This window comes from Triticum dicoccoides, chromosome 3A (assembly GCF_002162155.2).
Source record: "Triticum dicoccoides isolate Atlit2015 ecotype Zavitan chromosome 3A, WEW_v2.0, whole genome shotgun sequence".
Lineage (NCBI taxonomy): Eukaryota > Viridiplantae > Streptophyta > Magnoliopsida > Poales > Poaceae > Triticum > Triticum dicoccoides.
This window is the reverse complement of record NC_041384.1, coordinates 123,679,915-123,688,743: the sequence shown is the minus strand read 5'-3', so window position 1 is coordinate 123,688,743 and position 8,829 is coordinate 123,679,915. Positions and strand designations below refer to the sequence as shown.

General features: G+C 37.4%; 1 long non-coding RNA gene across 6 annotated transcripts in view; it reads right to left on the bottom strand.

Moving 5' to 3' along the window:
- Positions 1-6,893: 6,893 nt before the first annotated feature.
- LOC119267525 overlaps positions 6,894-8,829 on the bottom strand; it is a 5,209-nt gene continuing 3,273 nt past the window's right edge. For 3 of the 6 annotated variants that reach the window (XR_005132472.1, XR_005132476.1, XR_005132474.1), the window contains one exon: positions 6,894-8,380. This is a non-coding gene — a long non-coding RNA (uncharacterized LOC119267525). Of the gene's footprint in view, positions 8,634-8,829 lie in introns of all 6 variants that reach the window. The other 3 variants (XR_005132473.1, XR_005132475.1, XR_005132471.1) reach the window with 3 other exon arrangements.

Genomic DNA, 8,829 nt, shown 5'->3' with positions numbered 1-8,829 from the left:
ATGAGTTGTTAGACAACAATGTCTGAATCTTTTTCGTTTCTAGTGGTTCCTGAAGCAGTTCACCCAAGATTACCTCGCAAAGTACATGATTGGTGGACACGCAATGAAGGTTAAAGTATTTCATCCAGACTACAATGAGCATCGAGAAGTCCTAATGAAGACAGTGAAGGATGGACGGGCAGTTGGCCTAGAGTCGTGCACACATTATGCATGGAGGAGGGCACAATATGGGTATTCCGCTTCACCTTCTCCAGCAACCAGAATGTCTTTCGCCTCTCTCTTTACAGTCTGTAGTACAACTCTGGTTCATCATTCTTTACTTGGTGCTTCTGTAGTTCTTTAGTATATGTACATGTGCATCAAATTATGCATTCGCGATTGAACCTATATTTGTAATAAACATGGTTGGATATGAAATAAGTGATTGCCTACTTTCAAATTCAAAACATGTGATTTTTAAATTAGGGATTAATTAGGGATTAGTTAGGGATTACAGTGCACATGGTTTGCAAAAGCGAAACGTCTGCGATATACATATAGATCAGAAAAGTTTCTAGGATCCACTACGTGTGCGATCAATCTCCACTGCACAAACGACTTTCTCTTGAAAACTGTTTGCATTAGGCCACCTTGCACAAACGTTTACCACATAAAAAGTGTGCGTGATGGATAGCCTTTGCCACACGGTTTGTTCTACGCATCGTGTGTGATGCATTCAATAATGCAAACGATAACATTATTAATATCATGTGCAATGGCAACACTATCACAAACGATTTAACGGGAAAAATTATGTGTGATGTACATACGAACTGAAACATTTAGCGGGGGCTGACTGTGTGGGATGTACTTGCGACCGGAAACAATTTCTCCTGTACAATTGTATTTTTTAGCTCTATTGTACGTATTTTCGTATTTGAGCGCTTGCCGGTAGCACACGACCTCATTATGCCGAGCATGTGTGCCAGGAGGGCATATCCCCGACGGTTTCTAGGTCATTTGGGAAGGACCCCCCTATCGCCCACACTCACTTGGCGACGGTTCCAAATGTTGTCGCGAAAAGGGGTTAAAAAATCATTTGTTTAGCACCAACACGCACCAGTGTACCTACTGATCCTTTAGAATAATACTTACTAGACCATGAAAAGGATTTTCATATGCATGAAAGAAATGAAATAGATAAGATTTTCTTTGAACAACGTCATCTGCTTAAACACAACTTGCCTATTGAAACTCTAGCAGGTCCTCCTCCACCTAAAGGTGATCCTGTGTTTGAATTAAAACAATTGCCAGACACTCTGAAATATGCTTATCTCGGTGAAAAGAAGATACATCCTATTATTATTAGTGCTAACCTTTTAGAACATGAAGAAGAAAGATTATTGAAAGTTCTAAGTAAGCACCGAGCTGCTATTCGATATACTCTTGATGATTTAAAAGGCATTAGTCCCACTCTATGTCAGCACAAAATTAATATGGAACCTGATGCTAAACCCGTTGTTGATCACCAATGTCGGTTAAATCCAAAGATGAAGGAAGTGGTAAGAACGGAAATCTTAAAGCTTTTGGAAGCAGGTATAATCTATCCTATAGCTGATAGTAGATGGGCAAATCTTGTTCATTGTGTCCCTAAGAAAGGAGGTAGAACCGTTGTTCCCAATAATAAGAATGAACTTATTCCACAAAGAATTGTTACAGGCTATAGAATGGTAATTGATTTTAGAAAATTAAACAAAGCAACTAGAAAAGATCATTACCCTCTGCCTTTTATTGATCAAATGCTTGAAAGATTATCTAAGCCCACCCACTTTTGCTTCCTTGATGGATATTCTGGTTTTCATAAATACCTGTTTCTCAACCTAATCAAGAAAAGACCACTTTTACTTGTCCCTTTGGAACCTATGCTTATAGACGTATGCCTTTCAGTTTATGTAATGCACCTGCTACCATTCAAAGATGTAAGACTGCTATATTCTCTGACTTTTGTGAAAAGATTGTTAAGGTTTTCATGGATGATTTCTCTATTTATGGGAAGTCTTTTGATGATTGTTTAAGCAATCTTGATCGAGTTTTGCAGAGATGTGAGCAAACAAATCTTGTCTTGAATTGGGAGAAGTGTCACTTTATGGTTAATGAAGGCATTGTCTTGGGTCAAAAAAAATTGAAAGAGGTATTGAAGTGGACCAAGCTAAGGTTGATGCAATTGAGAAAATGTCATATCCTAAAGATATAAAAGGTATTCGTAGTTTCTTAGGTCATGCTGGTTTCTATAGGAGATTTATCAAAGACTTTTCTAAAATTTCTAGGCCTCTTAAGAATCTTTTGCAAAAGGATATCCCTTTTGTCTTTGACGATGGTTGTTTAGAAGCCTTTGAAACACTCAAGAAAGCCTTAATTTCTGCACCTATTGTTCAACCACCTGATTGGAACTTGCCTTTTGAAATTATGTGTGATGCTAGTGATTATGTTGTTGGTGTTGTTCTAGGACAAAGAGTTGATAAGAAACTGAATGTTATTCATTATGCTAGTAAAACTCTGGACAGTGCTCAAAGAAATTATGCTACTACTGAAAAAGAATTCTTAGCAGTTGTGTTTGCTTGTGATAAATTTAGACCTTATATTGTTAATTCCAAAGTAAATGTTCACACAGACCATGCTGCTATTAAATATCTTATGGAAAAGAAAGATGCTAAACCTAGACTCATTCGATGGGTTCTCTTGTTACAAGAATTTGATTTACATATCATTGATAGATAAGGAGCTAAGAACCCAGTAGCTAATAATTTGTCTAGGCTTGAAAATTTGCCTGATGACCCACTACCTATTGATGATAGTTTTCCTGATGAGTAGTTAGCTGCAATAAATGTTGCTCATAATACTCCTTGGTATGTTGATTATGCTAATTACATTGTTGCTAAATATTTACCACCTAGCTTTACATACCAACAAAAGGAAAAAATTTCTTATATGATTTAAGACATTACTTTTGGGATGACCCACTTCTTTATAAAGAATGAGTAGATGGTATTATTAGATGTTGTGTACCTGAGCATGAACAGGGACAAATCCTATGGAAATGTTACTCCGAAGCTTATGGAGGACATCATGCTGGAGATATAACTACTCACAAGGTATTGCAATCTGGATTTTATTGGCCTACTCTCTTCAAGGATGCCAGTAAGTTTGTCTTATATTGTGATGAATGTCAAAGAATAGGTAATATCGGTAAGCGTCAAGAAATGCCTACAAATTACTCACTTGCTGTTGAACCATTTAATGTTTGGGGATTTGATTATATGGGACCTTTTTCTTCCTCTAATGGGTATACACATATTTTGGTTGTTGTTGATTATGTTACTAAATGGGTAGAAGCTATTCCAACTAGTAGTGTTGATCACAACACCTCTATTAAAATGCTTAAGGAAGTTATTTTCCCAAGGTTTGGAGTCCATAGATATTTAATGACTGATAGTGGTTCACACTTTATTCATGGTGCTTTTCGTAAAATGCTTGCCAAGTTGAACTTAGCAATAGATAAATAAAATTAATTTTGCAAAAGACTGTTAATAGGTCCAGGAAGAATTGGTCTAAGAAATTAGATGATGCACTTTGGGCTTATAGAACAGCGTATAAACATCCTATGGGTATGTCTCCATATAAAATGGTTTATGGAAAAGCTTGTCATTTGCCTCTTGAGTTAGAACATAAAGCATATTGGGCAATCAAAGAACTCAATTATGATTTCAAACTTGCTGGTGAAAAGGGGTTATTTGATATTAGCTCTTTAGATGAATGGAGAACCCAAGCTTAAGAAAATGCAAAATTATTCAAAGAAAAAGTAAAAAGATGGCATGACAAAAGAATCCAAAAGCGTGAGTTTAAAGTAGGAGAATATGTTCTTTTGTACAACTCTTGTTTTAGATTCTCTGTAGGAAAACTCCTCTCAAAATGGGAAGGCCCCTATGTTCTCGAGGAGGTTTACCGGTCTAGAACTATGAAAATAAATAACTCCAAAGGTACTAACCCGAAGGTTGTCAATGGGCAATGAGTAAAGCATTATATCTCAGGTATGCCCATTAATGTTGAAAGTAATGTTATCCAAACTTTGACACAGGAAGAACACATAAAAGAGTCCTTCCGGAAAACTCCAGAATCATGAAAATAAGGAGGTACGTGATACGGTAAGTAAACGGACTCCAAAAAATCCGCAAAAATATTTTTTATCAGTTTTGGAATATTTAAAAAAATTGGAAATAAAGAAACATCCAGGAAGCGTACCCTGGTGGGCACAAGACACCAGGGCGCGCCCAGGTGGGTTGTGCCCACCTGGGACACCTTCTGTACTCCGTTTTTCTTCCGTATGCATGTCCTCCAAGATAAAAAATCTATATATACTTTCCGAACTTGTTGATCACCGTATCACAGAGAAATCCTCTGTTCTTGTTTCTTGCTATTTTCTGCGTAGATCTGAAAATATGTCTTCCCAAGACTCTGAGGGTGAGAGCTATGTTGTCGATCTCATCGCAAACCCCAAATCCTATGGGGATGAGGGGCACTATAGCTGGACCTCCGAAGAAGATGAAGATGAATCGGTTCCTCCCCGGTTCAAAAACGAAAGCATGGAGGCATTATGCAAGAAAATAATAAAACTCGAGATAGATAATGACGAGTTGAGGATAGATAATTTTATTCTCCGTCGGAAACTGGAGGAAGCAAAGAGTAAACCCTCCACCTTTTCACCACCACCACTGCCATGGAAATCCGAGGACAAGACTTCTTCATCACCACCTTCATCTTTACCACCGCCATAATCTTCAACACCAAAAGAGAACCGAGTATCGGGTATCGGCACTCCCCTTGGCTTCCGCCAAGCTTGGGGGAGGTGCCCCGGTATCGTATCACCCCACTATCCTTTTTCCCTTTACTTATTTTAGTTCGATCCTTTGCTTTAGATGAATAAAAGTTTAGTTCGATCCTTTCTTCTTTGAGAGTTTGCTTAGTGGTCTATCCTTGTAATCGTGTGCAAGTTATATAATAAAGTTAGTTTGAGTTTTTGCTTTCTTTACTTTCATGTTGCAAATTAAAGAAAATAAATAAGAAAGAAAAGTACAAAGGAAATAAAAAAACAAAGGACAGAAATAAAGGAAATATCATGTACTAATCCTACGGCAGGTGCTGACACCACATAAGGAAAAGTATAAGTAGAAAATTTTATTAGAGATTGACAAACATAGCATTAGTCAATGATGCAACTGATGAAACAATTAATAAGGGAAGAGAAGATTCACATGTAAATATACTGTCCTAGAAATCTTTTGTTATTGTGAGTCCTCATCAAAAAATTATATGCCAAAATTGTTGACGTTGGACAAGGAAGACAACTTAATGGTTTATGTTTGTTTATATTCACACAGAAGTCATATTGTCATAGATCCTTTAACATGTGGTGCTTGCCCCCTATCTTTGCTAGCCAAAAAATTCCGCACTGAGTAAAGATACTACTTGTGCATCCAAAAACCCTCAAACCCAAATCTTATTTTTCAAGTGCCACCATACCTACCTAGGGATTAAGCAAGTTCCCTCAAGTAAGTTGTCATCGGTGCAAAAAGGCAATAAAAATTGCTTCTAAAAGTGTGAGATCATTTAGTGTAAGAGAAAATTGAGCGTTGCACGAACGTGTGATGGTGAAGAATAAAAGCGACAGACTGCATAATAAAGGTTGCTATCACAAGGGGCAATGTAACGTGACGTTCTTTCGTACTAAGGGGTTGAGCATACAAACAAATAAGCGCATGGCAACCTCTGCTTCCCTCTGTGAAGGGCCTATCTTTTACTTTTACTAGATGACCCGTTGCGCCAAATGGCGCAGAAACCTGCTGCAGACATGTTGTCGATGAAAATAGTTTCATGCTGCAAGAACCTTCAACTAAATCATGCTATTTTTTAAACATGTTTATTACGTTGTTAAATAATAGTCTGGGAAAGGGAAACTTTGCATAATATGAATATCTCAGTTTGAAAATATGGGCACTATGATGAGAGAGTAAAGTTAGCATGGTTGTATTTTTTAGCAAGTTTGGAAACATGGTTATCATGATGAGAAACCTGGCCATGCATATTTTTCCTAAAAAAAGAGGGAAAAGATAAGAAACCTAAGAAAAAAACATGTCTTTGTTGTGCATATACGGAGATATAGGGATCAGGAGGTATTAGGATAGCCCATATGTTATTTAGCCCAACCCACGTAGAGCGATGCATGTGGCCCGTGAGGAGCTGAATAAGAAGCGGCAGGGGACGGAGCGAGCAAAGACTGTCTATCCCCTTCCTTCCTTTCTCGGTTCGTTAGCTGGGTAACAAATGGCGCAGAGACCCACTGAATCCATGTTCAGCATGAAAAGAAATTCCATGTTTTAGTTCTTTTAGTAGCAGGCAAGCATATATGATAACAAATTTAACCCCTTTAATAAAAATAGAGACTTGTCATCTACAATGAGATATACCTACACATTTTAATTTGGTAGTAGAGTCCCATTTCAAGACCATGTCATGTTGAAAAAATGAGTATTTTTCAGTAATCTCCCATTGCGCCAAATTGCAAACACACCATACGTGCTCTGAAAATATTCCATTTATCAGTGTTGAGCAAGCACATATGGTTACTATTCTAACCACTATATAAACAAAATGAACGGGTGCTTGTATAAGGGTAACCAAAGTTCAAAAGAAAAAAAGTGTTATATGTGTTGTTTTTCCGATGATTTGGGTCTTGGAACACCTGAATAGGCAAGCACAGTATTGCAAGTAAGAAAATGTGAAACATTGCTAATAACTTGCCTCATATACATGATAGTTTTAGGCCATACAAGCAGTGGGGAAAAGAAAAGCGGTCTACATGTGATGAAGCAAGCCTAAGTCAAATAGGTAATGCCCATACAACCAAATTCATTACAATGGATGGATTTCAGTCCTAAAACTGGAAAGTAAATATGCATAACAGAAGTGAATCACAGAACGTGGTTTATACAACTTCATGAATATACTTAATATCCTGGCAGCACCATATCCATACTACTTGAGGAAGTAAATAATCAAATGACAATCACACATGAGTTGTAGGGTTTTATCGTTTCCACTTTACAATCCGAACAAAACTATATAGTTGATCTGCAAGTAATTACATGACACGACAATGGCTTCAACAAATATCCATCTTTTATGGCATAAACACATATATATTGATTACAGTCAGTAATGAGAAGTGATGGTAGCTCACTCTATAACATCGTCCACACCAGGAAAATATGGTAAAGCAGTTAGATCCCACGACAAATATGATATGAAAATCTTGGAAATAGAACTATCTAGAGAACAAACTTACATGTAAAGATGTGTTATGGCCTATGAAAATGGAATAGTGTTATGTCACACTATTTGGCTATTGCTATAGAAAAGCTGCTGCAACAATAAAAAGAAAAACTAAAAAATTGTGCTTATGCGCAGTATAATGCCTGGTCATCAATATTTTGTATCAAATCTCAGCAAATTCTCTAAATACATATATCAGGAACTTCTTCTAATACTCTAGTAACATAATCTAAATTAGCCGATGTGGAATCCTTCAGAACTAATCGGCCGACATAAAGCCGGTGAAATCAATAACATAACAGAACAATAATTAAATGCTTAGTTTTACTTAAAGGTATTTTATTTACATATCTATAAATCCATCGGCGCCTGACATTATCAAACTATAATAATCAGTATGCCACACTACACATTTATTTAACTTGCAATAAAACTTCAACAAACATATCAACTAATGGTAACTGGTGTATGCCACGCAGAGAAAATTGCACTCTGGTAGAGCAACGACATGCTAGAAGCTGACAAAAGTATTACAAATTAACAATAAATAATAGATAGCTCCATCAGTACCCACCGTTGTTGGGACTATCAAATTAAAATTCCATATCTATTAGAAAACTGACAAAGCTTGAGGGCCTCTTAAATATGAAGAAATGGCATATGCAGAGGGACCATACATACTGATTAAGAAAACTCACTTTTTAGCAACCAGACTCCCTTCATTCAACGAAGGAGAGGTGGGGGCATGGTCATGGGATTTGGGCTCTAGAGCAGTAGGGCTGAAAATAGAGAAACCATACACATCATAACGATGATGTACTTCAACAGCCATGCATAGAGCAACACATCCTCGGCACCCTTCTCTTTGCCACCGCCAAACAGGAGCCGGTGGTGAGGCGTCGGCCGGCCGGCATCACCTCTCCCACTCCGCCGCAAATCTGTTAGCAATGCCTGACCTCTGCCCACCCTCGTATCCCCTCACCTCTGCAATGGCTTGCTCTCTCCTCGATCTCAACTAATACATCAGGAAATATAAAGAATTAGTCCCTAAGCATCAACTGTACTGATGCAGCAGACACAGCTTCATATTATGGATTTTAAGTTCATCATACTTTGTTTGGAAAAACATTAGAATTTCATCAAAGGAAACAGTTTAAACTTAACTGTATTTGCTAGTCTTGAATTAAATTATCTCTGTGGGATTGACAAAAATATGTCACCATTGAAACCAACGTATGGCTGCAAATGTTAATATCCTAGAATCTGCACTGCATCCAGTAACTTTCTCAATGGTATATATTTTGGAAAACTGAAACGACATGTGCATATTAGGTGAAACTTGCAGGATTATGTGCTAACTATATCTATTTTCCATGACCTGTAGTGTTATGATTCCTTTTTGGTAGATCAATGACGGTTATCCAGTAGCGCTAATACAGAAGAAAGGTTTAAACGAACAATGGT